The sequence below is a fragment of the Perissodus microlepis genome, chromosome 11 (assembly GCF_051167445.1).
Source record: "Perissodus microlepis isolate ML-2025 ecotype Zambia chromosome 11, ASM5116744v1, whole genome shotgun sequence".
Lineage (NCBI taxonomy): Eukaryota > Metazoa > Chordata > Actinopteri > Cichliformes > Cichlidae > Perissodus > Perissodus microlepis.
In genome coordinates, this window is record NC_140471.1 from 24,742,684 (window position 1) to 24,752,361 (window position 9,678).

Here is a 9,678-nt window from a genome sequence, read left to right on the forward strand (position 1 = left end):
AGCAGCAGTATATTCTGAGAGACAGGAGGGGGTAAGGCGTAAAGTGACAGAATACATGTATGTCATAATTTTATAAAAATAGTGACACTTGTCAGATATGGCTAAAAAAAAAAAAAAAAAAAAAAAATCAAAAATCTATGGATAGATCCAAACTGAAATCCAAAACCTGAAGAGCAGCTGAAATAACAGCATGAAAACATTCAGACTACCTTTCAGCATTATTGATGTGTCCCACTTTGTCTCACAAAAACACAGCGGTTGCCTCACATTTAGTTTGATCTGGCCACCCTACCTGTGAGCACCACATGGCGATGGTGGGGAGGAAAAAAAGCTCCCTCTTACTAGGAAGAAGCCTCAAATCAGGCTCAGGGAGGTGCAGCTGTCTGGCACTGCTGTCTCGGTTTGTGGGGACAGTAAAGGCATAAAAGAAAAACAGAGAGGGTAGAAACAATAAGCAGGATGTGATGCCAGCCCTAAAAATCCAAAGGCATTTGGCCATGATTTGCCAACTTGTGGCAACATTGCTCTGTGTGTACACAGCCCTTCAAAAGAAGAAAAAAGATTTTTCTCAAACGCTACACTAACGTGATAAAACAACATGAATAAAATGTATTTTACAAACGTTACTATGACATTACATCTGATCAGAGACCAGGAAGATGCACAAATTCCTTTGGGGGTTTCCCATGCAGTGAAAAAATCTACACAAATCAAATATCCAGAGCCATCTGCTGCGACGACCCTCTGTGGGTAAGAGAGCAGCAAAAAGAAGCGTTGTTACTATGGTTGTAGATCCAAGTCAGGGAAGTGTTTTTACATCACGTTATCAAATGAAACATTGTGCTATCATTTGTATCATTGTTGTGACAAGCTTTTGTTATAATAAGAGTGAGGGGCAGATGCCCTGGACAGGTCTTTTGCAGGGCTAATGCCAGATTTAGACTTTGTAGAGCCTATGACGTAACCTACATAAGTGGCCGACATCGTTGTCGGAGTTTATGTTAATACACACTCACATTACACAGTACATAATAATTACTGTGAGGTCGTGTCCCGGTGTTTTATATGTGGTGCCAGCCAACAAATAAAATGCTGGTACTTTTACCTCCTGGTCCTTTGTTGTGATCATTTTTTTAGGGGAAAATATATTTGTCTCTCAAATTTCTCTTTTTCTGACATTTGTGAGTCCTTATGTTGATGCTGAGACAATGATTGATACATTCTCATTGATAAATTTAGAAACTGTTGCAAAAAATAGCTGGAAATGAAAAGGAAGAATCGAGGGTGCCGAACAGGCCAGTCACAGTCGTTGTGGGCTGTGTCGACTCGACATGTAGTTACACCGCGGCGCACGTCAGGTTACTCTGTAGATTTCCCAATTAAGTATGAATCCCAAACATTTAGACCTATGGCCAATTTAAAAACACCAGATGATCTGACATGTTTGTCTTTGTACTGTGAGAGGAAGGGAACCCACACAGGCACTGGCAAACTCCGTGTGTGTGTGAGTGGGTTCAAACCAGGACTTTCTGACTGTGAGATGACAGTGCTAACCACCGCACCACTGTGCTGCCCAGCATTGCGTAATATGAACTTTAAGTAAGCACAAGAGACCAATTGAGGAAGTTAACACTTAGCTGCCCTAACCACGGGTAGTTGAACCGACTATCCTGAAATATAATCATGGCATTTTTCTTTTTTAAACTACTTGAAATAAAATTACTCTGTATTTTTAGTTTGGATTTAGTGGTGAAACACCAGTAAATGCAGTGTAAATAAAACCCACAAATTACTCAGTCTGCAGTGTGCTCTTACAGCACATGGCCTGGAGTTATGCTCTAAAAGCAGAGTGAAACTGAGGTTCTTGTAGGTATATCTTACAATGATCTGGGTAAAATTAGCATGTGCTTTCCTGAAGCGAATTATAGTAAATATAGCATATGTTACACACCAACGGTATTAAAAAATAACAACACAGACCTACAGTGAGTTCCACTAAACCCACTTAATACTGAGTCTCTAGAGAAGCATTAATGCCGTGTTTTTTTTTAAATGGCATTTTTATTGACATCTTGGCAAGTTGTAGATGCCGGGAAAAGCTTTGTTTCCAAGGTAACATGACAGAAAAATCTCGTAGCTGACATAGATTAGCCCTTGTGTTTTAATAAAAAAGGAACATTTAATTTAGCATGGGAGCCATCTAATTTATATATGGTAATTGGTGTTTTCATCTGTCATCTTTCCAGTGACACGCATGACACATGTCTTCAAGTACGTTATGAGCATTCAAAGGGGATTAATTTCTATATTTGTGTACTACACTCATAATTTTGCCTTTAAGCATTTCATGCAAATAATATCTTGGCTAAATGTGAAGACGGCTAATTTCACCCAGCCCTGAACGGATACCTAAAAGTACTACTGCAGTGTATTTGTGATGGATGCAATATCAACATCAGAGCAACACTGGTACGTGGCTATTAAAGGTCAAACAATTTACCAGGCAAAATCATATATACTAGTAATTCTACAGGCGAAGGAAAATATCATAAATCACATTAAGGTCAGCGTACAGTATGTGCTGCACTACACAATGCAAGAAAAATGATACCGTTACGTAGGGAGACAGACATGTTTTATTAAGCTGCATGCATGCAGTACGCACCTTTACATCTCTGCTGTGTTTTAAGATTATTCATCCCAGCTGAAAAACGTTTCACTTCTTCCACGGCGATCTGTCTTAACAAATAAAGTCTGAGTTACGGGGCATGCAGAAACATGATGTACTTCTTTGTATTTGACTAAGTGAGTGCACTTATGCAAACTTATTCAGCCAGCTACAGCTGACTTCCCAACTTTATTATCATATCGATGTTATTAATATATGACTGACCTATTTAAGTAATGGTATACATTTATCATTCTCTATGTCTTGTGATTATATATTTATTGCTGGCACATGCTTCCTCTCCGCCCTCTGTCCTTTTCTTTTTCTCCTTTTTTGCTCCTTTTTTCTTTTTTTTCTTTTTTTTGCATCCTCACCCTCCTCTCTGTCTCTCTCGTCCCTCACCAACCCCCACACCAACCCCCCACACCAACCCCCCACCTCTCTCTTTGCTGAGGTGGCTGTAACTGCTGTGACTTTGACAAAGTATTCTCCACGTGTATTTCAGCGTACGTGTGGATGCAGGGTGTGTGTGTTTCTTTTTTTTTTTTTAGTTTGCAAATGTGTCTGACTGTTGCGCACGCAGCGTCCATCTGTGTGTGTCAGCTTACTGCAGCGTGCTCGCACTTACGTCTGCCGCTGCTGCTGCTTATGTCACGCTACAGTCCTGTGTTCTGTCCTCCGTTACCCTCTCACTTTTTTCATCACTTGCTCTCTTGTTCACCTTGTTTCTGCCTATGTGATACCCCCCCCCCCCCACCTCCCTCTGCTAGTCCCCTCCCTCATGTTTGCTCCTTCCTCTCTCTCTCTCATTGATAGTGAAGCATATGTGACTGGAATACTGAGGAGCTAATCATTATGCCATGAGCACAGCGCAGTGCTCGGGCAGAATGTCAATTCTCCCTCCTCTCTCTGTCTTCCTCTGCCTTTCCCTCCCCTCTCGTCCACGCTTTCCAAGCAGTAGTTAACATGGAAGCCACATTTGCGCTCTACACAGTGAAAATTAAGGAAACACTCTCACACGTAACGCCCGGCGCTTGCAAACACTGGGCTTTTAACACCTGCACTTAAGTGCAATGTGTAATGGTTCGGCGAGGTTTACATTTGTGCTGCGGATGGTATTTGGAGTGTGCGCGCGTGTTACATAGTTGTTATGTAAAAGCGCTCCACATCAATTTGTCAAGAGCAAAGAGGTGTGGGATGGAGATGAGAGACAGCTGTTGAATGCATATTTAGAGAGAGGAGGGAGACTGAAACAGAGAGTGACAGCAGACTTTCTGTGGAGGCCTAAATCACCACTAATATTAAGGTAAATAACCACGTAGGATTATTCGCATTATATTGTAAACACTTAAAAAGATGGAGGTATGATACGGAGATAGTCGTGCGCATGCAGCAGTCTCGGTGTCACTCAGCAGCGAAGGAAAAAACAAATGAGAGTGGGGTAAATTAAACCAGAGGTAAATTAGACCGCGTGCACGCGCTTGGACTGCGGGGTGCACGTCAGCGTGTCTGATGAAATGGGAGAGACAGCACACGGAGACTCCTCCTGACTTCTTGAAAACTGCAGCTGTGGGTCACAGCTAGGGGTAACGCTGTGTGTACGCAGCCCTTCAAATCTTCCACTGAAAAACACACACACACACAAACACACCACATGCACACAGACTACAAAGGAACTTTTAATTTGCAAGTTGGACAGACGCACAAACAGTCATATCCAAATGTCCACATAAACACACACACACACATGCATAGAAAAAACCCTAGCCGTGGCCTGAGGGAACCTCTAGCGTGACATGGTTGCAGTCTAATAGGCTCAAACATGAGTGAGTAATAGGTGTTCCAGCACTGTCCGCCCACTGGACAAAGACATCTTGAGATGCACATTATTTTATGAGATGCAAAGTGAATAGGTGAAAACATGATGATGCATTGGGTGGGCGGTGAGTGGAGGGGGCTGTTTGAAACCAAAGCGGAGGAGACAGCTCAGCATTGTCACATGCTATATTTGCTTCCTGGTTTGATTAGGGGACAGGTTAGCGGACAAGCCAGAGTTGATATACCCAGAGGCTATCATTTAATATATGAGACGCAAATAGGTTTTAACATTAGCGTACAGCACTTAGCATTCAGGTTATGAATGAAATAAGTCATAGGTTGGACTGGAGCAGTGCGGATTAATTAGTGATCGACACACAAGCATATTTTTTTTTTTTTGCTGCTACTTTATTAAATTAAATTCAATAGATTACATCTGGACAAATCTTTTAAAGCATAGTGTACAAACATCACTGTTAGGCAACACGGTGTTGTCACTAGCAATTAAAGCGCCACCTCATGCACAGAGTGACAAAATCAATGATTCAACACACCGTGGTGAGTTTAAAAGCCTTGGAGGACACAAAATGCTAAGAGAGCGCTGGGGCTGTAAGGTTAAGAAAAAGATCTATATTGAAAAGGCTACTTGGACCCACCAGAGAGGAGCAGTGGTAACATAAGGCCAGTGTCCCAGTCTCGTTAGGGGGGATGAGACAGCATAGCCTGATCGAAAGTGGGGATATGGGAGTTAGGCAGTGACATCATAGACTGTGAGCTGCTTCTCTGGAGACGGCTGTCTGCTTGCAATGGGCTCGTGCTGTTGCTGAGTTGTGCCTTGTATGACTGAACATTATAAATAGTGAGAAGGGTGTCAGCTCCATTCAAGGGAGTTGTGCATGAAGAGTCGGGGTGCTCCAGTGAGAGGAGGAATGTTTTTCAGCAATGGCTTGGGTGTGTGTGAGAGGAAGTAGTCCCCACCTTTCTGTGAGTTACATACACTTGATTACAAGTAAAAGTGTTCTACTGAAAGTTTGATTCATTAGTAAAAAGTATAGGCAGCCCATTCTTCTTAATAAGCCAAAGGACTCACTATGCTGAAATGCCATTTACCACTTGAAATCAATTCAACTCAATTTTGTTTTATTAAGCATTGCATTAGTTCATTTCTGTCAGGACCACTTTAGTCAAAACTGGATTTTTCTTTTCCATCTGTGGTAATTTCTGTCTGCTGCTGGACCACCTGGGGAGCTGGGGGTGGGGCTTGGGATCAATGGCAACCGACATCACATTGATTCGGTTAGAAATGGTATGAAATGAAGGAGCTGGGGTGGAGGTGGGTTTCCAAAGTGGCTTACACAAGCATGATTATAATTAAAATGCTTATCTAATTAACTTGCTATTGAAGACTATTTTATATATATATATATATATATATATATATATATATATATATATATATATATATATATATATATATATATATATATATATATATATATGACTACACGCCTTTGGAGCAGAGGATCGCAAGTTCGATTCCTGCCTGGGGTGTCTGTATCCAGTAAGGGTCCTAAGGCTAGACCCCCTATGCTAAGCGAGCCTACCGCAGACATGAGCGAGACAGATAAATATGAAGGCATGCCGGCTCGGACGTCGCCCGGATCAACAAGGTCCGCGTCAGGTGTTGAGGAACCAGGGCACCCTGACGACAAGTGGGCTACTGGAACAAGAAGGCATCGGTGGGCAAGAGACGAAAACAGGGCGTTGTTGGAATGCTACTACACAAGTAACCCTGGCGGAAGGGGCTACATGAATAGGATGAGGGACCTATGGATTCTTCGATACCCAACATCCACAATGACGGCGAAACAACTAGTAGCTCAGTGTTCCAACATTCGAAAGAAGGGACTGCTATCACAGCTAGAGATTGACGAGGTACAACATAAATGCTACGGCAAGGAGGAGTCAGGACGCCAGGTCAGGGGGGAGATATCATCACCCCCACCCGAGATTGGGTACATAGCCCCAAGTGCGATAGGAGAAGGATCGTTGAGTGCGAGAGGAACTGACCTGAGAAATAGGATCATGGCCAAGCTTGAAACCTGGATCCCCCGTAGCCGGTTACCAAGATTACGTGAAGTACCCTCAGAAGGTCTGCTAGATGATGTTAATGCAGCACTACGGACGATACCTACAACCACGATTACCGACACTAACAAACTGATCTACAATACGGCAGCAGTGATCAGTGAGATGCTTGGCTACAAGTTGAACAGCCACAAGGGGCAGTACCCTCCATGGAGAAGGAGGCTAGAGAGCAAGATCAAAGCAGCACGGAGGGAGGTTAGCCAACTAACGGAGTTGCAGAAAGGTGCGGCAAAGAAGGTGCATAAGAAATACAGCAAACTGTCCATACCTGAGGCCTTGGAAACTGCCAAGCAAAGACTCACAGCCTTGGCCAGCCGCTTGAGGAGGTACACCAGAGAGATAGAAGGCAGGAGAATAAACCAGCTGTTCTCCACAGAACCAGCAAAGGTGTACTCTCAGTGGCAAGGGAACAATAAGAGAACAGCACCACCAAGGCTGGAGACGGAGCAATACTGGAAGAGCATATGGGAGAAGGACGCAACCCATAACGGCAATGCTCAGTGGCTAGTGGATCTGAGGGCAGACCATAGCGACCTCCCTGAACAGGGACCAGTAACCATCACAGTGGCAGATATCCAAGAAAGGGTCTCCAGTATGAAGAGTTGGACAGCACCAGGGCCCGACATGGTTCACGCCTACTGGCTGAAGAAGCTGACTGCACTCCACGAGCGTCTGGCAGCACAAATGAACCAGCTGCTAGTTAACGAGAGACACCCGGAATGGCTAACCGAAGGTCGAACGGTCCTGATCCCCAAGGACCCCAAGAAGGGACCGGTCCCATCCAACTACCGACCAATAACCTGCCTCAGTACTACATGGAAGCTCCTGTCAGGCATCATATCGGCTAAGATGAACAGGCACATGGGTCAATACATGAGTGGGGCACAGAAAGGGATTGGCAAGAATACCAGAGGTGCAAAACACCAGCTACTGGTAGACAGAACAGTCAGCCGAGACTGCAAGACCAGACTGACCAACCTGTGCACTGCCTGGATTGATTACAAGAAGGCCTATGACTCAATGCCCCACAGCTGGATCCTGGAATGCTTAGAATTGTACAAGATCAACAGGACCCTAAGAGCCTTCATCAGGAACTCAATGGGGATGTGGCGTACAACACTAGAGGCCAACTCCAAGCCCATAGCACAAGTCACCATCAAGTGCGGGATCTACCAAGGAGATGCTCTGTCCCCACTGCTGTTCTGCATAGGCCTGAACCCCCTCAGTGAGATCATTAACAAGACTGGCTACGGATACTGACTACGGAACGGAGCAGTTGTCAGCCACCTCCTGTACATGGATGACATCAAGCTGTATGCCAAGAGTGAACGAGACATCGATTCACTGATCCACACTACCAGGCTATACAGCAATGACATTGGAATGTCGTTCGGACTGGAGAAGTGTAGTCGAATGGTAACGAAGAGAGGGAAGGTAGTCAGAACTGAGGGGATTGAACTACCAGAAGGCAACATTGCAGACATAGAGGACAGTTACAAGTACCTGGGGATCCCGCAGGCGAATGGGAACCATGAAGAGGCTGCTAGAAAGGCTGCAACCACCAAGTACCTGCAGAGGGTCAGGCAAGTCCTGAGGAGTCAGCTGAACGGTAAGAACAAGATCCGGGCCATCAACACCTACGCCCTGCCCGTCATCAGGTACCCTGCTGGGGTAATAGGCTGGCCAAAGGAGGAGATAGAAGCCACTGACATAAAGACAAGAAAGCTCCTTACCATGCATGGAGGGTTTCACCCCAAGTCCAGCACCCTGAGGCTGTACGCTAAGCGGAAGGAAGGGGGCCGGGGACTGGTGAGTGTCAGCACCACAGTCCAGGATGAGACAACGAACATCCAAGAATACATTGGGAAGATGGCCCCAACTGACCGAGTGCTCAGTGAATACCTCCGGCAGCAGAAACCCAAGAAAGAGGAGGGAGACGAGGAACCATCATGGAAGGACAGGGCCCTGCACGGTATGTACCACCGGCAGATAGAGGAGGTGGCTGACATCCAGAAATCCTACCAGTGGCTGGACAAAGCTGGACTGAAAGACAGCACAGAGGCACTAATCATGGCAGCACAAGAACAAGCTCTGAGTACAAGATCCATAGAGGCTGGGGTCTATCACACCAGGCAAGACCCCAGGTGCAGGCTGTGTAAAGATGCTCCAGAGACAATCCAGCACATAACAGCAGGGTGCAAGATGCTAGCAGGCAAGGCATACATGGAACGCCATAACCAAGTGGCCGGCATAGTGTACAGGAACATCTGTGCCGAGTATAACCTGGAAGTCCCGAGGTCAAAATGGGAGATGCCCCCAAGGGTGGTGGAGAATGACCGAGCTAAGATCCTGTGGGACTTCCAGATACAGACGGACAAAATGGTGGTGGCTAACCAACCGGACATAGTGGTGGTAGACAAACAGAAGAAGACGGCCGTAGTGATCGATGTAGCGGTTCCGAATGACAGCAATATCAGGAAGAAGGAACACGAGAAGCTGGAGAAATACCAAGGGCTCAGAGAAGAGCTCGAGAGGATGTGGAGGGTGAAGGTGACGGTGGTCCCCGTGGTAATCGGAGCACTAGGTGCGGTGACTCCCAAGCTAGGCGAGTGGCTCCAGCAGATCCCGGGAACAACATCGGAGATCTCTGTCCAGAAGAGCGCAGTCCTAGGAACAGCTAAGATACTGCGCAGGACCCTCAAGCTCCCAGGCCTCTGGTAGAGGACCCGAGCTTGAAGGATAAACCGCCCGCAGGGGCGAGATGGGTGTTTTTTTTTTTTTTTTAATATATTTTAAACATTTACTCAAACACTCACACTGGATGGATGCATCCTTGTATCATGCCACAGGATCCTTCGACATGCAGACTGAAGTAGGCAGGGAATCGATCCGCAACCTTGTATCGCTCATGTTTAAAGGGCTCATATCATGCTTTTCCATATTTTCTGTCACTGTGTTGTTACAGTTGTTCACGCTCATATTAAACAACAATGACATAATATGTGCCAAAAACTGTTCAGAGCTTCAGACGCTCTAAACACCCA